General features: G+C 58.3%; 1 protein-coding gene across 3 annotated transcripts in view; it reads right to left on the bottom strand.

Moving 5' to 3' along the window:
• Positions 1 to 24,455, bottom strand: part of TCF20 (transcription factor 20) — a 190,311-nt gene that overhangs the window by 146,202 nt on the left and 19,654 nt on the right. Inside the window, exon 1 of one of the 3 annotated variants that reach the window (XM_057741085.1) lies at positions 21,905 to 22,014. The exons of 1 other annotated variant lie outside the window; for it this stretch is intronic. The gene's annotated coding sequence lies outside the window, so the exon portion shown is untranslated. Of the gene's footprint in view, positions 1 to 21,904; positions 22,015 to 24,455 lie in introns of those variants that run through there. One more of the 3 variants, XM_057741090.1, reaches the window with a different exon arrangement.

Genomic DNA, 24,455 nt, shown 5'->3' with positions numbered 1-24,455 from the left:
CAGAGCAACCCCTTCAACTTCTCCACCCTTCCCTCTCCCACTCTCACCCCCAGTCACTCTCCTCCAGCCACACTGGCCTTCTGTTTCTCAAACTCAGCACCCACGTTCTGGCCCCTGGGCCTTTGCATGTACCGTTCCACCCATTTGAAATGCCTTTTTTCCTAGACAGCAGTCCTACTGGAATAGAGCAGTGAGAACACAGATGATGGAGCCAGAAGGCCTATGTTTGATGCCAGCCTTGTTGGGCACCATCTGCAAAATGGGCACAATGACCCCCCTGGCCTTGTTGTGCAGGTTGGATGAGTTAACACATGCAGAGCGGGGCCTCAGTCAGACGTCAGCTACTGCTACCATGACCACCTCAGAGCCACTTGGCTGGTTCCCGACCTCCTTCGGGTCTCTGCCTTTTTCTCCAGCCCCGCAGCTGATTTCCCCCAACTGCAGACCCTACTCCCACCCCCCCACCCGGCCTTCCTTTCCTCTCAAGGCCATCCCAGTCCCCGGCACCATCCGTCTGTCAGGTCAGCATCCATCACCCCAGCACACCACCTCGTGGAAGACAGAACGGTCAGCTGTGTGCCTGCCGTGTCTCCAGCCTGGGTGCACAACAGGTGCCCAGCACGTGCCTGGGGATGGATGAAGGGACGGACCCACGTGGACATAAAGAATGATGGACGCGTGACCCACGGCCTCAGCAGCCACCCGTAACCGGGATCCTGAGTTCACCAGCCACACGGCGGCACCTGCAGCTTTGGGGAGGACTCTGGGCTGTAAGCACCTGGCTGGCAGGAAACATCTCTCATGGGGGCTCACTGGAGGTGCCCCCCACCCGCCCCTGGTCAGCCCCCAGGACCAGGCACACTCACAGCTGTGTTTGTGCACGTGCACAGCCGTTCCCACTCCCCCACCGCCCAGCAATGTACACACGGCCTCCCAGGAAACTGCAAAAAATGAGTTAATATAACATTACGGCTGAGAATTTAAATACACAGGAGTCAGGCAACACAGACTTACAGTTCCCCAAGCAACTGTAAAAACTGCACAAGCAATTCAGAAGCGAGGGCTGGGAATGGATTTAAGGGCTTCTCATTCAGAGGCAGACCCGGGGGCTGCTGCGCCCTGACCTGAGGGTGACGGACAGAGGCTTCAGACAGACGGTCCTTCAGGGCACAAGGGAGCACCGGGCACCAGGGACACGCAACTCAGGCCACGCAGCTCACTGGCCCCTCTGGGGATACAAGGGAGGCACCATCGGGGGCTGAAAGGAAGACCCCTGCCCCATGGCCCTATGAGCTGGGCTCCCCATCTCCCCCAGCTCTGACGTACCCGCACCCCCCACCCGGCTTCTAAGGCCAGCTCACTCTAAGGGCTCAGGACCCACACACAGCCTGACACTCGTCCGGTCTGCAGAGGCAAGTGCCACGGGGCAGCTTCCCAGGCCTTCTGTCCCCTCTTCAGCAAAACAGATTCCTGTCTGTAACAACTGATTCAAGAAAACAGGCTTTGGGGCCCTGCTGGGTTTACATCCCAACCCCCTACGTCGGAGCCCTGTGACCTTGGGCAGGTGGCTGGCTCAGCGCGTCTGCTTCCTCATGTAAGTGGGGGCACTGATACCTGCCTCACAGGACTGGGGCAACTGGATGAATTCACACACATGAAACATCGAGAACCACGGCCAGCATGTAGCAAGTGCTCGGTAAATACCAGCAGTTACTGTCACCATCCTTATCATTTTCCCTTCTGATTCAAAAAGCCTGAGGAAGCACCAAACACAGAAAGGGGCCCCTAAGTGAGGGAAATGGAGTGAAGAATTCGTTCATCCACGTAGTAAAGAATGACTGAGGGCAACCACTATGGAAAACAGGGAAGAGTGTCCTCAGAAAATTAAAAATAGAATTATCATATGACCCAGAAATCCCACTCCTGGGCATATACCCGGACAAAGCTATAATTCAAAAAGATACATGCACCCCTATGTTCAAAGCAGCACTATTTACAATAGCCAGGACATGGGAGCAGCCTCAGTGTCCATCGACGGATGAATGGATAAAGAAGATGTGGTAGATGTATACAATGGAATACTATTCAGCCATAAAAAAGAATGAAATCATGCCATTTGCAGCAACACAGATACAACTAGAAATTATCGCACTAAGTGAAGTAAGTCAGAAAGAGAAAGACAAATACCACATGACATCACATATACGTGGACTCTAAAATATGGCACAAAAGAACCCATCTACAAAACAGAAACAGACTCACAGACGTAGAGAACAGACGTGTGGTTGCCAAGGGGGAGGGGCAGGGAGAAGGAGGCACCAGGAGTCCGGGGTTAGCAGACGTAAACTATTATATAGGTCGGACAAACAACAAGGTCCTACTGTACAGCCCGGGGAACAATATTCAATATCCTGGGATAAACCATAGTGGAAAAGAATATGAAAAAGAATGTCTACACGTGTATTACTGAGTCACTTTGCTACACAGCAGAGATTGGCACAACACTGTAAATCAACTACACTGCAATTAAAAAAATAAAATTAAAAAAAAAAAGACTGATTGAGGGCTTAGTGCACGTCGGGCTGCATTCTGGGCACCGAGGGGCAGCTGCGAATGCTCAGAAGATGCACGAGACGACCCTAGGGGAGCTGAGTCCCCACACACAGCACAAGCTCCTCCAGAGGCTGCTGCGGATCTGGCTTGGGGCGTCCCAACAGCCACCACACGGCCCTCTGCTTGATCATGACATCAAACGTCCAGGGAGGGTCCAGGGTCTCCCCGGGGAGGATGCCGGAAGAGACAGGAAAGGCTGGGGAGAGGTAAGGGCGGACATTCACTCCTTCACTGGAGAAGCATTTATTCCGCATGGAGCATGTGGGCAGAAGAAAGATTCCTAAGACGTGAGTGTTGAGTGAATGAGTGAGTGTGTGAGTGAATGCAGGTGCGCTGAGCCCAGATTTGGGTGATTCATCCCACTCAGTTTTCTCTGGCCTCTAAGTTCAGAGACTGAAGCTCCCACTGGACAACTCCAAGGACATCTGAGCTCCAGGACCCAAATCCAGGAGCCTCATGGAAGGCCGGGGTGGCAGCCCCGCCCACAGCCAGGAGAAGGGGGGGCCGGCATGTGGGGGGCACTCAGACAAGAGCAGCTGGGTTCTGAGGACACTTGGTCGGTCAGGGGTGACCTCTCTGAGGAGGTGACGGCTGAGCTGAACCGTGCAAAGACCTGCAGGGAGAGCCCTCCATGCAGGGGATCCTGTAAGTGCAAAGGCTCAGAGGCAGGAGGCAGGAACAAGCCCAGCAGGACAGAGGAGCAGGAGGGGGTCAGAAGAGGTGAGCGCGAGCAAGGTGAGCAAGGAGACCAGCACCCGACCTCCTGCTCCAGCTGACCGGCCCAGTGCGGCCACATTTTCTTCACTGAGGCAAGAATGCAGGCAAAGCTGAGATGCCGTGGGCACCACGGTTCAGAGCACAGACCCTGGAGCCAGGGTCCGGGTTTAAATCCAGCGCTGAGCCTCGGTTTCCTCATCTGTAAAATGGGGATGACACCTGTACCAACTTCAGGAGGCTGATGTGAGGATGAAACGAGTCAACGTGCTCCTGAGCAGATGGTGCGGGAGGTGCTGTTATTGTTATTGTTATTACGGGAAGGGGCAGGGACCAAGGGAACCAAGGACGTGGGAGGGAGGAGGACAAATTAGCCATCAACGGTAACAAGTAAACACTAATTAATTTCACTAGGCCTGGTAAGGAGCTGAGAGAAATGGATGCTGGGAGACAAACAGTAGTGATAAGAGAAAATAATCTACAATTGGGAAAATAATCACCATTTGTTCTGAATTGTATGGTTTACTAACGTTCTTTCACAGCCACTGGCTCGTGGGATCTCCCGGCCACCCAGAGAGTACTACTGTCCCCATTTTGCAGGTGAGGACACCAAGGCCTAGAGAGACCAAAAGGCTGGCTCAAGGGCACCAGCAGGTCTGTGGACGAGGTGAGGCCAGAAGAATCCCAGCCTGGTCCCCCAGTCCCACGCTCGGCACAGGGCTGGTCTCAGGAACAACTGCTAAATGAATGAGTGAAGGAAGGAATGAATGAATGAACAAAGGTCAAGCAAACGCGAGTCTCACCCTGGCAGCCCCTGTTCCTGGCACGTCTCCCCGCTTTCGGGCCTCTCAGCCTTCCCTCCCCGACCCGAGCTCTGCTTCTCCTCCCCACAGGGCACAACGAAGCCACAAAAGGTACGAGGGACAGTATCCCCTGTCACTGGGCTCCCCTGGCTGTTCCAAGGACAGGACCAGGCCAGGGGATATTCCTCCCCCAGGAGCCCAGGACAGCAGCAGCCCCTGCCAAGCTGGCCTTGGGAGGCAAAACCTCCTGGAAGAAGGTCCCCACAGTGTCCCCTCCTGTCTCCTCATGCCTCATCAGACTCCTCTTTCTCACCTCACTAAGCTGAGCCCCTGGGGCCAGGCCCCCTGACTGCCCCAGCGACACCCCGGTTTTCTGCCCAGCAAATCCTGACTCCCCCCACCCCATGGGTACCACTGAGAGACAGGGGCCGGCATCAGCCCTCACCAATCGTGGCAGCGAGTCACGCTGGCTGGGCCAGGGGGTGGCCAAGGAGGGCTGAAGACTTCATGCAATTCTGCTGGTGTTTGTGAAGTGCCATGGGCCTGGGCATTGCGCCAGGCGTCTCAGGTGGGCAGGATACCACGATCTTGACCTCGAGGAGCTCACACTCTGGTCAAAGATCGGCATGAGTGACTCCAGCAAGAGCCTGCACCAGAGGAAAGAGCCTCGAAGCGAGAAGGACAGAGAACGTCCACCTGCCAGGGCTTCAAGGAGAAACCGTGCTGGAGCCAAGACAGCCTTGAACAGAGAGAGAAGAGGGCACTCCTGGCAGAAGAGACAGCAGGAGCCCAGGCCAGGGTCTGACGGCGTGTGGTGCGCTGGGAAGCGGAGGCTATGGAGAGCAGGGTGCCATGTTCGGAGCCCCAAGTCTGCCACTTACTGCGTGGGGGGCCTGGGCACCTCCATGAGCCTCGGTCTCTCAGGTTCAAAGTGGCAATCAGGAGTCCTACCTCGCAGGATTGCTTTGGGGGGGGTGGGGGCGGGGCACGGGGCGGTCAGAGGCACAGAAGGGCCAGGGGCTGCTGCTACTGCCATCCTCGAGAAGATCAAGCCACTTGGTGCCTGGTTGGTGATGCTACAGGACGCCTGTGCACCACCCGACTCCCTTCAGGGCCAACGTGAGTGTTTCCCCAGCTGCCAGCAGTGTTGGTGGTCGGGGACTCAAAGCTGTGTCCCTCAGTAGAAAGGAACCCCCTACCCCCAAGGCACGCCCTCTCTCTAGGGACAGCCGCACCAGTGATCAGTCAGTGCAGCTCTGCAGGACCACCCCAGCTCTGGAGCACACATGGGGCCGAGGCCTCTGTTATGACTGCGTCACAGCCCAGTCGCATCCTGTGCCCCCAACAAGCAACGTTCCAAGAGTGCTCCCCAGGAAGCCTCCCTCACAGGTACCCTGGAGTCTGTTTCTGATGAAACCAAACGGTCACAGTGTCCCCTCCCATCTCATTGGGGCCCAAGGCCATGCAGCAAATGCCCAGCAGACGTGAAACACGGCACCTTTGCCACAGGTGATCTTGCAGCCTCACCTGGAACAGACCTTGCGGACATGCATCAAACGCGCTGCTCTCAGCTGGGGTGTGTGCTAGTGTCCCTCTGGCTGTTGCCAGGTTCTGGGCGAGCAGAGGGGACATCACTGAGAGCACCCCCAGCACAGTCCGGTGAAGGAGCCCTGGATCCAGGGCCTCATGGAGCTGGCAGCACCCCCAGCTGGGCCACCCCAGACCAGCACTTCACCCCTCTGGGCCCCAGCTGGCAGAGAGCTGCCACATTCACTCTCTCAGGTGGTTTAACCAGACCTCGTCAGCCTCGCTCAGCTTCCACAGAGGAGCCCAGAGAAGGCACGTAACCTGCCCAACATCACACAGCCAGGTGACCCCAGACCTGCAGCTGTTGGCACAGCCGGCCCTGCTCTGCTAGTGGCCTCTCAGCCATTCATTCTGTCCTTTTCTGGTGAGGAAAGTGCACATCTTTCTCCACCAATCCCTGTGGCCTCAGATCAGGAAGGGGCAAGAAATTAATGTGTATTAAATGACTACTGTATGCCAGGCATGTCCCCAAGAGCCTCCAACCTTCATGACAGCTGCATGAAGCAAGTGGCACTATCTCAACTTAGAGGAAAGGGGTGGAGGGACAGAGTGGTCACAGAACCAAGCCAGGGTTCACCCCACATCTGCCTCCAAGGTCAGCCCTGCTGCGGTCAGGCTGCCGGGAAGCTGGGGGCACGGTGAATGAGAACACTGCCGGATACAACCTCTCCTGACAACATCTCCAGGTACGGAGAGGCCTTGTGCTGAAGGAACAGAAGTGGGCAGTGGTGGGCACCTTCCATGGCCCTCAGAAGACCCTGCCCGAGGGAGGGAACCTCCGACCTTGGCCATGAACTCACCTTTTCCCAACCTGCCAATGAGATGGAAGCCAAAGGTGGGGGGCACAGGCCTCGCCACCAACCTTCAGAGGGTGAGTGGGAATCCTGGGAAATAGGGGAGGGAGGAGCGCTCGCTCATTTCCTGGGTAGGACCTTCAAGGCTGGGGTGGGGACACCTCACACAGGCCTTTCACACACATTTCCACATGGAGTCCTCACATTCAGACTTTGATGGGGGCAGTGAGCCCATTTTATAGATGGGGAAACAGAGGTACCTTCTTTACCCAAGAAAACACACAGAGGAAATGATAAAGCTGGGCCGTGAATGCTGAGATTTCCAGGCTTGTGGGGCTATGAGGACTCCCTGGAGTCACAGACTCTAAAAGTACACACATGACATCTGATTTGACCACTCCCCAGGTTAAACCAACCCCCTGGTGGTTCTGCCTCATAAGGTACCACAACCCTGCCCCCAGATCTTGTTCCAACCACACATGCAGCCTTTCACATCCTTGGATGTACAGTACTCCCTACCACAGGGCCTTTGCACAGGATTTCCCTCAGCTTGACACACTGGTCCCTGCTTCTACCCATTTAATTCTCATCTCTCCCATCATAGCTCTGGGCACCCTCCTCCAGGAAGCCTCCCTGATCTCCCTCAGTCTTTGCAGCCCTTGTCTCTGCTGCATTGTTACTTTTGTATCTGAGAGCACCTAACCTGCCATTACTGTTGTGGGATCACGCTCCATCTTCTCTTAGATTAGAGGATGAACTAATGCAGCCTCTCTACCACCGTCCCTGGCCTGGCCTGGAGAGTTGTGAGCTGCTCCCTTTGCAGGAAGACTGCACCTCTGTACCTCTCTGCCCATCTGTTCCCTCCAGCCATGCTAAAGAACTCTCCTGCAGAGCCCAGCACTCCAGAACCTGCATCTCAGCACATGACCTGCAGCCCTGGCCTCCCTGAGGGGTGACTTGGAGGAGGACTTCTGAGACAGGACAGAACGGGTGCCTTCAGGATCCAGGGGCCTGATGGTGCTGAGGTCCAGTCCTCACCAAGGGTGTGTGTGGAGGCAACCTGGCCCCAAGACCCTAGAAGCAGTCAAGCCACAGGGCTCAGGCCCGTTCTCAAACACAGCTCCTACTCCACAACCCACCCTGAGCCTGGTCACCTGTCCAGTCCCCTTCCCTACCCCCAGTCTTTTGGTTATAAGCCCAGTCCTTAGCTTCAGACTGCCCAGGATCAAAACCAGCTCACTCACTCCCTGGCTGTGTGACCCTGGGCAAGTCACTAAACCTCTCTGGGCCTCAGTTTCCTCATGTGTAAAAGGGGGAGAGGGACCATACTACCTTACCCGGTTGTGGGTTGGGGGTCAAGGGGATGATATACATGAAATGCTTAACGTGGGCCCAGCACATGGTAAGGGCCTGACACACCTTCGGGAGCATCACTGTCCCCTCTCGCTGAGTTCACTTGCTGGGGCCCGTTTCAGAGCCCTAGGAAGCGCTTCGGCCAGGGAAGGGCACACCAGGTGGGAGCAGGAACACAGCACAGGCTTGGGGACAAGGAATCACAAGTTTTCCGGTGCTCCTCGCCAGCCCTCGCCAAGGCTAGACTCCAGCCCACACCTCCTCGCCCACCACTCGTGAGGCCTGAGACGCTTGTAGCACTTGCCCACTGGCCCAGGGCAAGCTGGGGCCCTCTCCGTCCACACCTGCGTCCCACCAGCCACCCCCCCCCAGCCCAGGCTCACTCCACATCCCTCCTCGGGCAGCCTCGTCTCCCTCCATCTCTCTCTGAGCCAGGGCAGAAACCTGCTGCGGTCTCCCAGAGGTGAGGCAGGTGAATCTGATAAACTCTGCCAGAGAAGCACCTCCCCGGGCAGGCGGCAGTGACAGCAGCCATCACACCATGCAGCGGGCGGCGTGATAAGGAAGGAGCAGAGCGGTGGGAATTCCTCCCTCCCTGCATGAGGCCATAAACCCGTCCTCCATCCCAGCTCCAGGCTGCTGAGGGCTGCTCACTCACAGCTGCCCCTGCCTGGCAGCAGCGGGGTGAGAGCCTGTCGAGTCTGGTTCACACCTGCTCTGAGACTGGCACACACAGGACAGATGGCCACACAGGACCCAGGGCCCCACGCTCCCCTCTCCAGGAGGAAGAAGCTGTGGTCATTCAGGGCAGAGCAAGGAGAGCAAGGGGGCAAAGTGAGGAGAGGAGTGGGGGAAGAGGCTGGGAGGCCACGGCAGCAGGGAGCAATGGACAGTATGGGGGACAGAGAGCATCAGGACAGAAAGTGAGGACAGGATGGCCACAGCAGACACACGCTAGAAAGCCACCGAGGAGGCCACCATGGGGTGCAGGAGGGTAGAGGTGGGGCCTGGCTGTAGATGCCCAGCAGAGAAAACCAGGAAGCAGCCAAGGGCTGGCCAGTCCCCTCCCTGGCTCCCCCCCTCCCTCCCCCGCCCCATCCAAGCCAAGCCCTCAGCAAAGGGTAGCCTCAAGCTGCTTGGAAACAGCTCTGCGGGCGGTAGAGAAAGTGTGGGCTCAGGAACCACTAGGTTCAAATACAAGGTTCTGGCCCAGAGTAACAGGAAACCCACTCACCGTTCAGTGGAGGTCTCACACTACCTGCTGGTCCCTCTCCCTGCCCTCCTCTGCTGTGCAAGGACTTAGGCCTTGGACAGGGTCCCAAGTCCCAGCTCAGCCCCCTCCTCATCTGAGTGCCCGTGTGGACTCTAACCCACACTGAGCTGACAGGTCCTGGTCTGGGGCCCCTCAGGGGGCCCCCAAGTAGACCTGAGGCTGCAGAGGCCAGCAGGGTACCATACTCCCATGCTGTGGGCTTTAGTTTCCCCATCTGCAGCATAGGACAATGATTCTTCCTTCCAGGGCTGTCAGAAAGGTGAAATGAAAGGTGAACTTGCCCAGCACTGGGCATGAATTAAGTCTTTTCCCCAGGAAGCACTGACACCTTCAGCATGTTTCTGGATGACTCACATTCCTCCCCAGAACCATACTCTCTCCCTTCTAACTCAGGGCCTTTGCACATACTGTTCCTCCTGCCTTCCCCATGTTGTCTCTCTCCACTGGCTGCTCTGGGCTCAGTTGCTACCTCCTCCAGGAAGCCCTCCCTGGCTCCCCAGATGAGGTCCAGGTCCCATGAGTCTCTCCCACTAGAATGCAAACTCCATGAAGGCAAGATGGCGACTGGCTTGCACACTGCTGTGTGTTCTCATAAATATTTGCTCAATGAATGAATGAGACACAGTGACAACCATTCAGATCTTCAGTGACAACACAGGGTGCTGGGGCCTGTCTTGAGGGCTGTGGGTGCCTGTCGAGGGCCTCTGACTAAGCCTGCAGGGTTTGAGAAGGATTCCCAGAGGCGGTGACTCGTCAGCCTGAACTCTTGATACTTAAAGCTGCAAGGAACACCCACTTTACAGATGAGGAAACTGAGGTCTAGAGACAAGGAGCTGCTCTCCAAGTGTCCTGAGAAGCTATCCTGCTCCATTGTCCAAGGCTCTGACAGTCCCCCACCCCTGGGTGGCCCATCCCACTCCCCTGGGACTGCTCCACCGCCCACCCAGGGCCGCTGCCTCCCCTCCCGGTCATCCCGGTGGCAGGGCCACTCGGGGCTCGGGTGGCGCTGGGCATGCGTTTGCGCGGCTGAGCTGGGCAGCTGGCAGCAGCGCAGCTCCGAACCAGCTGTTTGGATGACAAACTGCGTTCAAGCTTCATTAGGGTAATCACGGGCTCCCCTCCCGGCAGCGCCGCGGAGCGCGACTGTCAACCTGAACTAATCAAACCCGGCCCCAGGACACCCGCCCGCCTGGCTGACAAGCCGCTAAGCCGCTAAGCCGCTGAGCCACCTCGCGCTGCGCTTCTCCCGCACGGCTCCCAGCTGAGGCCGGGTCCGGCTGGGCCCTGGAGAAGGCCAGTCTCACAGAGACCTACCCCACGCTCCCCAAGATCCTGTGGCCCTCAGAGGCCCCATCAGGGTGGGACGACGGTGACTGTCACTCCCACTTTCTACAGCTGGGGAAACTGAACTCGTGAAGGGAAGGCCACACAGCTGTAAGGGAGGGCAGCCAGGCTCAGCCCCAGGCCCCCAGCACTCTTGTTCCCACTGCCTCCCACACCTGGGCAACCCTACTTTCTCCTTCCCTTCCAGGCCCAGCAGGCCAAGCCTGGAGCTCAGAGCTTGGGCCGGCTGCATGGCCTTGGCAAGCCCCTCGATGGACCCGGGCCTTGAGCCCTGCACCCCAAGAGGGACAGTACAGGCTCCAGTGACGCAGGTGTGGAAAGCACCCTGACAAGCTCTGAGGCCAGCACTCGGGCAGGCACTGCTGTGTGGGGAGAATCTGCCCTGTAGCCTGCAGTGTCACCTCTCTGCTCAGCCGGGCTGCCTCCGGGCAATCTGCCGACCAAAGCCAGCCCATCTGCCCCGCAGCCTCAAAATTAGAATGTGGCTGGAAGGCGTAGGCCTGGTGCCTTCATTTGACAACAGGGGAAACTGAGGCCCACAGAGGTAGTAACAGAGATGACGGAATGCAGTGTTAAGAGTATGGGCTTTAGAGGCAGATGGACATTCATTCATTCATCCACCCATTCACTCATTCAACAAATACTAGCTACGAGGCTGCAGCATGGCAGGGACTCCGTATTTGCTGAATGAACAGATGACAAGAAGGATGGGTGAATGAATCAATGAATGGCGCTGGGGATGCAGCCGTGAACCCAGCAAACACCATCCCTGCCTCCTGGAGTTTACTGTCTAGTGGGGGAAGCAGATGCTTAACAGACAATTAATTACAAATGACACGGGCAGTGAAGAAAGAGACGAACTAGGCTCGTGACACCCAGCAGGAGGGCCCAGCCTGGTCAGGGGAAGCCCAGGCAGGCAAGCTGGAGGAGGTGACACTCCAGGTGGGCACTGGAAGGAAGCTGCAGGTGGACAGGAGGCAGGAACAGCATGTGCAAAGGCCCTGAAGCAGGAAGGAGTTAGGGTTTGTGAGGATGAGAGGCCGACCTGTCATGAGCCTGGGGGCAGTGACAGGAGCAGGAGCAGACATGAGCGAGGCCTGGGGGAGGATTTGGGTCTTTCTTCCAAGGGCCATGGGGGTCACTGGAGCGCTGTGAGCAGGGGTGATCTCTGGGTGCCGTGGGCACAGTCACTGGGAGGGCTCGAATCCCAGTTCTGCCAACTTCTGCTAGATCAACACAGCAGGGACAACGAACCCATACATCACGCTGAGCCAAAGTGGCAGAGACGGAGCGGGGCACACCGTGCAATTCTGTTCCTGGAGGAGCAGAGCGGGACAAAGCCAGCCTCTACTGTTCATGCCAGGTGAGCGGTTGTCGGCGGCAGGTGGGTGATGACTGGAAGGCGTGTGAGGCAGCCTCCTGGGGTGCCGGGAAAGTTCTAGATCTGGACCTGGTTGGGGATTACAAGGCTACACATGTATGTGAAAATCTATCCCTCTGTACTCCTAGGATTTGTGCACTTTCCAGTATTGTTATACCTCCCAAAACAAAGTAAATAAGAACAAATCCTGGCTCTGCCACCGTGCCCCTCTCAGTCTGTTTCTGCCTCTGCGAAACCGGGGCAGTGACAGGACCTGCCTCACTGCACAGAGGGCTTAAGAGGATGGTGTGTACCCTGGCTGCACACAAGCCTGGCCGACAGCCAGCGCGCGGAGAACACAGGGCACGCTCAAGCAGAAACGCATCTGCTTCCCCTATACCTTGGCCCCCTGAGGACCTCAGGTTCCCCATCTGCAAGGGGCCAGTGTTTCCATCTGGCTCAGGGGCAACAGAGAAAAAGGGGTAAAAACCCTTAGACCCAGGCGCATATCAGCCCCTCTCCTCCCAGCCACAAGCCTGAAAACAATTCAGAGAGTGGCACCCACGGTTCTCAGGCATCTCTCCCAGCTCTGCACACAGTAGGTACTGAACCAGCGACCTAGTGCCCAAGGCCACACACAGCAGGACCGAGGCCAAGCCCAGGCCTCCAGGTATCCACCCTTACAGGCATATAGTAGGTCCTTTCTGGGCACCTACTATGTGCCAGGTCCAGCCCGGGGCCTCCCCTCCAGCAGGAGCACCAACCCACCACGGTGGCTCCTCCAGGGCCCACTGGGATTCAGGACAATGGGCACGGGGGCAGTGGGAACCCAGGCTGAGGGGCAGGCCCTGCCTGGAGCTGGAGCTTAGGACAGAATCCTATGACAGGGACTCTGTGAGGCCCTGAACAAAGCCGATTCAATGTAACGTCGCTCTGGACACGGGAGGGGCCTCTGGAGGTAGGGAGAGGCCTGGTCCCCTGTCTGAGCCTGAACGTCTCACTGGCCCCCCAGAGACCTCGGGCAGCCTTGGGAAATCAGAGGGTGTCACTGCCAACGTTCCTGCGGGCTCAGCTATCCTTGGGGCCCCTTTAATAACATTTTCTCCTGAGTCTGCCAACGACCGAGGATGGGTCACAGAGTTCAGAATCACCTTCAGCTCCATTTTTCAGAGGAGGAAACCGAGGCTTGGGGAGTGTGGAGTTGCAGGACTAACCCAGGTAGCAAGGATCCCAGTGGCCAGTCCACCAGCCACAGGAAGAAGCCAGTGTGCTTTGTGCCCGGTCTTCCCCATTGCCTGGGGGCCGCTCACTCACAGCTATTTCACTCAGCCAGGCAGTCACCGTGTGCCGCAGGCACTGTTCTCGGAGCTGGGGGTAGAACGCCCGACGAAGCTGCTGCAACACAGCTTCCAAATCAACAACAGCTCTGCCTGTTACTCGCTCAGCAAATGCCAAGAATGACCACAGTGGGAAGGGCAACACACCCGGTGCCTGTCCTGTGCCAGGGGCTGCACTAAATAGTATCTCGTTTAATCCACGAAGCAGCCTCACGAGGGAGGCATGGCCATGCCCATTTTACAGATAAGGACATGGAGGCTCAAATTCAGTGACTGCCTGAGGCTGGTCTCAGCCTCTAAGGGGAGTAGGATATAACCCCAGGCTTGCAGGCCCCTCGTTCCTGTCTGTCCGTCGAGTGAGTGTCCGCCCTTCACACGCATTATCTCACAGGACTCCGTGCCCATCCCGTCTTAGGCTCAGGCCCCGGCTGGGTGCACAACCCAGGTGCACGTTCCCAGGCCTGTAACCAAACCTGGCTTTGGCCTCAACTACATTCCTGGGATCTGGCCTCTGTGGGGCCACCGCAGACCATCCCCGCCCCTGGGGACCCTACCCAATCAGCTTAGCCCCAGAGAAGACCCCGGCTCTGTGCTGGCTCCCACGATGCACGTGGAGTAAGGGAGACACACAAGGAAGCAGACAGCCCCACCTGGAATGCTCTCCCCCTATACCACCCATGGCTGGCCACTTCTCTTCCCTCAGGTCTTGGATAAAAGCCTCCCAGACCACTCTGCCTCCATGAGTGTCCACCACGCCCACACCCGCTCTCCAGCATTCCTCAGCTTTCCTACACAGCTCTGCCCACAGCCCGGCACTAGACATGCTTTTGCTTCCTTACTAGGGGACTGTCTTTCCTGCCATATTGTGAGGGTTGGACCCGGTCTGTTTCATTCACAAGTGCATGCAACTCACCCCCCGGCACAATATCTTGTACACAGTAGGGTCTCAATATCCTTAAGTGAATCCACTTGCTGAACAAATGTTGCAGAGGAAAAAGCCCAGGGGTTGTGAGAACACAGCGGGGGCATGTTAGTCCCGATTTGAGTAGGGGGATTGGGGAAAGGGGTAGTATTTCAGGCAGAAGGCACAGCAGAGGCAAAAGCCTGATGGCAGGAAACACCTGGGCTCTGGGGATCTCTAAGTACAGCCACCGAGCGTGAGAGGAACACAGAGTGTGAGACTGGGAGGCCAGCAGGGTCCCAGAGAGGGTGACGGGGGCTCTTTGCAGGGCTCCCACTCTGGGCCAGGGCTCCTCCAGCATCCAGATCACCGACCAGCCCTGCCTCGCCCAGCTCGACACCTCAGCCCACAGGCCCTAGGAGCACAGCCACGGTTGCTCACCTACAGGTCAGGGAGCCACCCACCACTCACGCAGGCTGCAGCCTGTGACCTTGGCCCCATTACCATGGCCTCCTCCAGCAGAGCAAACTAGTTGGCACCAAGAGACAGAGCAGCTTGGGTGAGCTTCTCACTGCAGAGGGTGGCACGGCCATGCACAGCAGGCTATGTCACTCACGCTCTGGCCAAGACCTACAGGGGGTGGGCAGGTGGTGGTGGTGGTGGCGGCAAGAACTGGCTGTGTTCAGGGCAGCAAACAGCACTAACATCCCATACCAGCACCACCTGGCACATGCTGGCACAGCTGGGGCGGGCAGGTGGGGAAAACCACTCCAGACATCCTCCCTTTCTCCAGGCCCAAGCCAGGCCTTGGCTCCCACCTCCCCTCCCCTTGGACAATGTCAGCTTTAAGCACCACCAGCTCTAGCTGCTCCTGGACCCCTTGATCTAGATGTTCCCCAACTTAGGCCTGCTCCAGGCATCTCATCTCCGCAAATCTCCAACCCGCCCCCAGGTATTCAGTCCAGAAACTGGTGCCCTTTCCTGGCCTCCTCTCTCCCGCCTCCCCAAACCACGTGGACTCACTCAGCTCCAGCCCCACTGCCATCTCCCTCCTTTCTCTGTCTCTGCCTGCAACCCTGCTCCTGAGACCCTCTAAAGATTCCCCATCACAGGGAAAATAAAGCCCAAGCCCCTCCTTTTCTGCCCCTTGAAAGGCCAAACTCAGACCTGCCACAGGGCCTTTGTACCTGCCTCTGCCTGGGATGCTCTTCCCCCTGATCTCCCCATGGCTGGCCCTCCTTATCCTTCAGGTCTCAGCTCAAATGCCTCTTCTTAGAGAGGCATCCCCCAGAGCACCCTGGCCAGTGGTACCCACACTCCAGTCACCATCACTTGACTCTTCCACATTCTCACGTACCTGCCTCCTGGCTCACCGTCTGTCTCCCCAACAGCCTGGGAGCTGCTTGACTCCGTGGCTGTGTCTGAATGGTCACTTGCTGTGTCCTCAGAGCCTGGCATACAGTAGATACTTCATACATCTGTTCAATGAATGAGTCCATGAACTGCCAGTCTCCACAGTGCAGCTGGACCTAACCACACTGGGAGCTTCTGGGACCCCCTGGATGCTGCGGCCTTGTGTCCAAGGTCCCTGTGATCTGCCCTTTGCCTACTTCTCCAGCCTTGACTCTAGGGCTCCTCCTCCCACTCTGATTCCTAGACTCACACTGTGCCAGGATGCTCTCTCTGCCCCTTCTCTGCCAGCGAAGTCCTACTGATCCTCTCCACAGCACCTTCTCCGACCTGCCCACGCCCATGCCTCCTGCTCCTGCCTGTCTCTCCCACAGTCCTCAGCACCTTCAGTCTATATCCCTCCTCAATTCACAGCCTGGCATCAGCTTCCATCCCTGTCATTTGTACTTACAAGTCCTAGTGCCACAGCAGTATTTGGCATCCCCCACATCCTGCACTTTCGCATCTCCATGCCTTTGACTCCTGCTGTTCCCTCTGCCTGAATTCTTTTCTCTGCTGCACAAACTCCTATTCATCCTTCAAGACCCAACTCAAAATGTCACCTCTTTTGTAAAACCCTGCCTGGTTTTTCCCATCCATCGGGACTCTTTTGATTGCAGGAGAAAGAAATCGACTCAAGACAGCTTGAACAAAAAATGGTACACCTCCATTTATGTAACTGAAAACTCCAGGGGTGACTGCAGGCATAGCTGGATCCAAAGGCCCAAATGAAGAAATATATACTTCCATCTCAGTTCTGGTTCCCTCCATGTGATGATCTTACTGGAGATTCCCCACTTAGATGTGGTCATGGAAGAGGGCAGCCAGCAGTCCCATATGCACATCCTCTGGGTTCAGCAACCACAGTCAAGTTAGTCTCCCCAACAGGCTCTCAGTCAAAGTTCCAGGGAAGCCTCTGATAGGCTTAGATGGGCCATGTGCCCATCTCTCAACTAATCGTGACCAGGAGGATGGGGTGTTTGGGCTCTCCCTGGGTATGGAAGGCTGTGGGTCCCAGGACCTCTGGGTTCCAGGAAGACAAGCATCTCAGGCACTGGTCCCACTCTGGACACACCACCCATCTCCATGCATCCCCATGCTGTGGGTTCTGTCTACCCACCAGGGCCCCGGATGTTCACAACTTTGCAGGACAAGGAATCCTATCTCCCTCACAGCTGGTTTCCGGGGGCCTACTCGGTGACAGCCCCAAAAGGCAGCCTGAGAAACTTTTTGCCTGATTGAATGGAGGCTGCACGGAGGAGTCTACATGTGTCGGGGGTATAATAATGGGTTAACCATCACCCCTGGCAGGCAGCAGATCTGCATTTTCACGGAGGCCTCAGGGGGACACAAAGCTTAGATGGCAATGCAAAAAGTCTGAAGGGGGGTGCCCATGGGTGGGGGGGCCCTGCAGAGCCCAGTCCCAGCAGCCCAGCCTGCGGGCGCCCCTCGGCCAATCCCGAAGAGCTTGCTAAGGGGCTGCGAGTGGAAGGGCTGGGAAAATAATTACCGAGGAGGCCCGGGAGGGAGGCGGGGAGGCTGGCGAGAGGCTTAATGAAACTGCTAACGCGTTAGTGATTCCTGCCTGCTCGGGAAGGCGGAGGCAGACAGCCATGTTGCCAGCTCCTGCGACTGAGTCTGCCAGGCGGGACGGGCTGGGCACAGCAAGGCGGCAACAATAGGCACCTCTTCATCATCTGCCTCTCAACACGTGACTTTCAAAGGGCAGTCTTAATATACTGAAGTCGGATGACAGTAGATTTCAGCACATCTCATGTTACATCGGGCTGGAGTCCATGCAGATGCATTACAAACAGAACGGCTAAAATTCTGATTAAACACAGCATCACAGTGATCGAAGAACCAGGGTGGACAGGGTGTCTGCTCCCATTCTTCAGACAGGAAGTGAGGACCCCAGGAGGTGACCCACCTCTGGGGAAACATGGGTCGTTTCAAGAAAGCATCCAGCCCTCTGAGCCCTCCCGTGAGCAGCCCCTTCCCCCAACCCCACACAGCTTTTCATTCTCAGAAGAGCTCCATGAGGCAGGCAGATGCCACCGCCCCCCTTAACAGATGCGTCCAAAGAGTCTTGCCCAAAGTCACAGTGCAAGACCAAAGGGGCAGGAGCACCACCCCAGCCTCGGGGTCCTGGTCCAGCACTCCATCCTCCACACCAGGCAGGCGCTGCCATCTGCCCTGTGGTTTTCAGTTTACAACATCTCATTTCAGCTCCAGATGAGCAAAGGAAGGCACAGAGAGGTTAAGTGATGTGCCCCGGTCCCCACAGCTGGTTGGCTACAGCGCAAAGACTCAGAGCTGGGTTTTTTGATTCCAAAACCATGTGCTTTTTGTTCAAACATTCCACAGTGCACAGTGGGTACTTGGTACACCCTGGGGGGGTTGACAGAGAGATTTGGGGCCGCAGAGAAGCCCATGTTCCACTTAATCAGGGTTCTCTGGGGAGCAGCTGCCGAAGGCAGACATGACCACACAGCAGCGCTCGCTGTGCTTCACTGTGGGTCAGACATGTGCCTGGCACATAGCACAGTGGCGCCCGGTTGTACAAATGAGGAAACTGAGGCTTGGAGAAGTGACGTCACATGCCTTACAGAGTGACCCTCCGTGAGTGAGTGGCACAGACCAAACCATTCGCCAATCCCACGGGGTAGCCCTGACCCAGCTGCTGCCTACCCTCAGCCTAGAGCAGGCACTTAGCCAGCCAGGTGCTCATGGGTCCCAGTCCCAGGTACAGACTGGAGGCCGGTGATATCAGAAACCACGTAGGGCCCACCCCCTCCCCCAACCCTGGATGCACAGGAAAGGCTGGGTGACAGGAGTGGGTGAAGAGAGGGTCTTGGGCCCTGCACACTCAGCAAAGCATCCCCTGCTCCCACGCTGGTCAACAGCCTGGTTAGGGGGCTCGGAGGCCAAGAACTTGGTGACTAGCTGACGCCCCCATGTCAGTCTAGTGCAGATGAGGTCTGCAAGGAAAGACTGCACCGTCTTTACCTCACAGATGTCCCCTTGGAGCCTTCCAGATATCCCCAGGCTTGGGGAGACTCCTTTCTAGGGGCTCTAGCAGCTCATCTGCTCCTGGGTTTGCTTCCCCAGGGAGGCCTCCAGAGGGTGAAGCCACTTCTGAATCCCGCTGTGGGTACCAGACTGCAGGGCAGGAGGCATGTTCTGAATGAATGAATGAGTGAGTGAGTGAATGAGTGATGGAACAAGCCCATGTTCCAGACCTGCTGCCACAGTCACTTCCCACAGCAGCTGCCACCCAGTGCGGAGGCTCTGCTTCTGTCCGCCTAAGGGGACTTCCGCCTTGTAAGACCAGCCCTGGCCCTCAACCACTGCCAGACAAGGACACTGAGGCTCAGAGAGCCCAGGGCCTCACGGGAGGCGGGAGCACAAGGATTCAGATCCGGAAACTTGGCCTTCGGTCTGTGCCTCAGCCCCAGGCTCTGAGTTGTCCTCATTCCTAAAGACAAATCCACACGTGCTCCCCTGTCTGACCCCACCCACCCCAGGGGGCACGACCATGCCCATCCCACGGATGAGGACCCTTGGGGACAGAGCAGTCGAAGGCCTAACCCAAGGTCACATGGTCATCGGGATGCACGGGTCTCAGATCCCTCTGATATTCCCATTCTCATCATCCATTCCACGCGCCAAAGCTGCCTCCTTCTCCATCACAACGCAGTAAAGAAGAAGGGGAGGGGGAGAGGGAGGGAGGGAGGCGGGAAGTCCCCCCCCCAACCCCGCAGGCTCCTTTCTGGTCAGGGGAAAGGCCTCTAATGAAGGCCCCACAGATGCCGCTGAGCTGGCGGTGTCAGCCTGGGAGCCCCGCGGAGCTGCAGGGCGCGCATCTCTGCTCCCAATTAGCACACAGGTCCTCCATCAAAGCGCACGCCTGCTGCCAGGAGCAGAGGCCAGAGGGACGGCCCTTCTAACAGGAGGAGGAGGTCACAGCTCTCTCGAAGGCCCTGGCCTCTCCACCTTGCTTTTCGGGGGTGGGGGGGGTGCAAACCCCCCAATCCCCTCACTCACTCACACCCTCTCCAATCAGCCAGCTCAGGGCAGACGCCGTCACCCCCGGGGACGTGCTAATGAAGATGGCCGACATTAATCTCTTCCCTCTCCCGACAGGTCAATTTATAGTTCCATGGGGAGCCCTGGCACTTGGCCAGAGGGCCTGACATAACTCTCCCTGTTCCCCGGGAGGACGATGGGGGGTGGGCTTGATGGGGCAGAGAGGGCTGGGGGGCCCCAGGGACAGGGTAAGGAGGCCCCTCCACCTGAGTGCCCACCATCATTGCCCCAACAAATCCAGGTGGGACCTTGACCCCTGAATGCAATGGCTGAGGGTTAAGGCCTGCAGGTACCTGGGAGCAAATGTGGTCCTTGGCACCTCAAACCAGGGCACTCTGCTCACCAGCAGGAGACCCCAAGGAGGCAGGAGGCTTGCGATTTCTCACCCTTCAGGGACTTCCAAGGGGTTAAGAGAGTCCCTCCAAGGAGCTTTGGTTCATCTGCTTCTGACAGACTCCCCGGCATTCATTCCTCAAAGATCACTGAGCTGGCCAGAGCTCCCAGTCTGGTTGCGGAGGCCAACGTGGAAGCGTGTTGCCCCCTGCTGAACCGTGCTGAGACCCATATGGAAGGACTCGAGAAGAGCTGGGGGTGCCCAGGGGAAGGAGCACTGACGGCGCCCACCCGAGAGAGGTGGGGGTCTGGGAGGATCATGGGGAGAGGACACAGCTAGGCCCTGAGGATGAGCAGAAGGTCAAAGGGCCAGGAGACACGGGGGAGGGGCTGTTTGGGGATGAGACCAGCTCAGTCTCAGGGGAGACCCAGTGCTCAGGGGCTCTGTGACCAAAGGACATCCGGCTCATAGGAGTGAGGCTGCGGGGGGGGGGGGGGCAGGGCAGACCACAGAGAAGCCTAGCCTCAAGAGATGGCCCAGGGGTTTGGCCTAGTTTAGGTTTGTGGACAGCTGAGGAGTTCAGAAGCTCAGAGCTGCTTTTAGAAAGACAGCTTCGGCTATGGTGTCCCAGACCAATGGTTGAGGCTGGGGAAGAGAGGTGGGAACGTCCAGGTCAGAAGAGTAATAGGAGGGAGAGATGCTTGTGGGGTAAAACCAAGGGAACCCTGTGGCTGATTAGATGGACGGGTAGGTAAAAGCATCCGGGAGGCCACAGGCCTGGGGGTCTCCAGTTTGGGTGCTGATGGAGGCGATGTCATTGGTCTGGGGTAGGATAAGGAATTGGGCCTGATGCTAAACTTGTGAGTCTGGAAGGTCCCAGAAGGCGCAAAAACCCAGGCCTGGGGTTGGGAGAAGCCAGGATGCAAATGTTGGCCTGGGGAGCAAAATTCTGAGCAGCGCTGGACTCCTCCTCCTGGAGGCAATTCATTTCCTGGGCAAAGGTGAAGCCAGGGACTGCCCCCCCTCGCAGATGCTCCAGGAGGAAGCAGGGGTCGGGCAAAGGCAGAGTGTGAAGCCAGGCAGTCAGGCCCACAATGCTGGACAGAGCCCTCCTGCAAGAAGCATGCATGGGCCAGGCTGCCCCCACCTCCCCCAGTGCCAGAGCCCAGTGCTGGTTCTGCACTTAATAGTTGCTCGGCGAGTCCCTGCTGAAGGGACTCCCCTTTCTTTCAGGTCCTGGCCCCACCTCACTCCACTTCAGGGCTACCCACCAGGTCTCATCTAATCTCCTCAGTAACCCTAGGAGTGTCTTCCATTTTCCTGGGCTGGAGACCCAGGCCCAGAGAGCTAAGGGATTTGCTCAAAGCCTCTTAGCTTCTAGGTGCTAGAGTCAAGATGGAACCAGGGTATAAATGACCCCAAAGCACACATTCTTAAAGAAAGGGGGGAGAAAGAACAAGGCTGAAATAAAGAACCTAAACGCTTACAGTGGCTGCATTATGGTGGTGGGACAATGGCTGATTTTTTTCCCTTCTTTTCTACAATGAAATATTCATACCCTCACTCTGTGGTTGTGCGTGCCCTAGTGGGGAGAGCTCCAGCTTTGGCGTCAAGCAGCCTGGGGGGTCAAATCCTGGCTCGGCCACTTCCTAGCTGGGGACCCTGAGCAAGCTATTTGCCCTCTCCTAGCCTCTGCTTTCTCATCTGTACAATGGGGACAAAAAAAAAATCCTACTTCAGACGAGCCGGTCACGCCCGGCACACAGTAGGCACGCAGTAAGTGCCAGCCTTAGAGCATCACACCCCCGCGTTCTCGCCACCTGCCCGGCCTCCAGAGGGAACTTGAGACGCCCCCACGTGCCAGACGCTGCTGCTGGGCGGGCACCGGGTCCCCCGGGCGGGCGCCCACCCACCCTCCTGCCTCACCCCGCCGCGCCCGCGCTGCCCCCTTACCCTGACGGCCGGAGGGCCGGCATCGGTCCCGCAGGAGAGCCCGGGCAGCGGGGCCGGGCTCCGGAGCGCGGGGCGCGGGCGCGGGCAGGGCGCGCGGGGGCGCGGGCCGCGCGCTCCGGGCCGTGCGCCCCGCGGCCGCCGCGTCCTCGCCTCCAGCGCGGGCCCCGCGCGCCCCGGCCGGCCCGGGGGCAGGCCCTGCGCAGCGCCGCGCCGGGTGGGGGCGGGCCTCGCGGGCCCTGGAGAGGCGCCCGGGCGGCGCGGGTTCCCGGCGGGCGCGGGCGGCGCCGCTGCGGTGGCCCCGCTGCTGAGTGGTGGGACGCGATTTACTGGCTGCAATTCCCGGCGCCCCTCGATGGCACTTAAGAGAGACCGGGAGGGAGCCGGGGAGAGCGGGCGGAGGGCGGGCGGGCGGAGGAGGGGCGGCGGGAGCCGCGCGCGCCGGCGGGGGAGGGGCGCGGGCGGGGGCGGGCGGGCGGGAGGTGGGGAGAGGCCCGGATGGAGGCGGCGGGCGGCCGCGGCGCGCCGGGCTGGGGGGGGGGGGGGGTGCCTGCCTCCAGCCCCCGCCCACCGGCTCCCAGTTCCGCCCCCCGCCCCAAGCCCTGGCGCTGCTGCTGGGGGTTAAGCCAGACCCCTGCTCTCAACCGGTCCAACTCACCCCGACCTCCCCCTTCGCAAATCCCCCACGATCCAACCGGCCCACCTCGCCCAGCCTCCACCCGCTCCACAGCCCCCCCAGCTTCTAGCCAGCCTGCTCCACCTCCACGCTCCCTCCCCATCACCACCACCATCGGAGATCAGAGACTCTTGGCCCACGGGCCCAATCCAGCTGAAGCCATGCTTGCTTTGACCTCATAGTATTTTTTATTTTTAATTAAAATTAATTCCCATCACTTAAAAATCGGTAATTTCCACATAAAAATCTACATTTCCAGCTTAGTTTGGAAAAGAGGAGACTCAGGCGGAAGCCTCTCCCCTTGCATTGCACTTGGCAGCAGGCTTGACAGGCACTGGCCTGCAGCTCACCCCAGTCCCCACCAGGCCCACCTGCCTGGCCCTGGAGGCCCATGCCTGGTCACACTGGCTCCCAGCCTTTCACACACCCGCCCCCACCCCGTGCCTTTGCAGGGCCCTCCCCACAGGATACCCAGCCCCACCCCTTAAGGCCCCTCTTCTGGGAAACCTCTTGGACCTCCACACACACACCCAGTGGCCACCCAGCCCCTCCCGCTCCCACAGCCCCCCAGGAAGTGGTGGCGCCTGCCCTGCCCTGCCTGATGCCTTGCCGGCTGGCACTGTGGCCTCTGCGGCTGCGCTCTTGCCACGGGGCTGCTGCTCTCTGGCTGGATTCTCCCTCCCATCCTGGCTCTGGGCCTGGCCCACAGTAGGCACTCAGTAAGTGTTGGCTGAGCGGCAACCAAAGAAGAACAGCCGGGATCGGGATTCCACAAGGCGGCCTGGGCCGTGGCGGGCACAGGGCACGAGTCCCTGCAGCTGATGTTCATTTTAAAAGCCCCAAATGTTCATTCGGGGCGGCTCTTGCCAACCAAGGAAACTAATGATTTCCACGCTTCATTTTTCTCCATCTTAATCCCACTGCCAAGGTTTCAGGGCCTCTGCTGCTGCTGCCCTCAGACAGGCACCAGATCTCTCCCTGAAGGTGCAGTCCACCTGGGGAGTGTCCAGGAGGCGCAGGGAGGGCCCAACTACGCCTCCCTGGCACTTGTGAGGTCAGGGCCACAGATCTGAGGGCAGCAGCTGGCCAGTGCCCATTGGGGGAACAGAGTAGCCCAGAGAGCCCTCCTGGGCTGGTGCAGCTGTGATGACTCCCCTGGGCAAGTGTCTCTGGTACCCCTTCATTCTACTGCTTCCTGAACAGAAGACAAGGGGCCGCCAGGCAAGAGCCACCCCTCTCCAGCCACCAGGTACACCATAGGTTTTTCTAAAGAGCTGTGTCACAAATCCAGCCAGATACCCAGATCCCATCTTACAGAGAAGAAACAAGTTCAGAGAGGGTCCTCTTGCTAAGGTCCCAGGCTGTAGAGCACCAAGCCAGGAGCCCTTGTGGCCCTCCAGAGTGTCCCTGCCCCGCAGTGAAGTGAGACCCCCTCAGGGCTGCATCCAAAGGTAAGTCTGTAACGGAGAGGATGCAGGCACCTGAATCTCAGAGCTGGTTCTGGGCAGGCCTCCCTCCCAGAGCCTCGCACACCTGAGCAAACGTCCCAGGACCCTGTCCCCACCTCCTCAACCACCCCCTGGCCACAGTGGCCCGACCAGGTACCCTTTCAGCGCAGGAGCCAGGAAGCAGGTTTGGCTCAACAGCCAGCAACCATGAACAAGTCAAAAACACCTTGTTTTGATGGGCCTCAGTGTGCCCATCTGCCACATGGGGAAACAACCCAGCCTCTGTAGGCTTTCGGGGGCACGAGCAGACAGCTGACAAGGAGGAAGAGGAGGAGCCAGGAGGTGAAGTGCTTAGGTTCTGAGGCGAGCTGGTCTGAGTTTGAATCCTGACTTCCCAGCGTCTCAGCTGTGACTCACCCACTCGGGGCCT

This window comes from Hippopotamus amphibius, chromosome 7 (genome assembly GCF_030028045.1).
Source record: "Hippopotamus amphibius kiboko isolate mHipAmp2 chromosome 7, mHipAmp2.hap2, whole genome shotgun sequence".
Taxonomy (NCBI): Eukaryota; Metazoa; Chordata; class Mammalia; order Artiodactyla; family Hippopotamidae; genus Hippopotamus; species Hippopotamus amphibius.
Note: the sequence above shows the minus strand (reverse complement) of the source record. Positions and strands in the feature narration are given on the sequence as shown.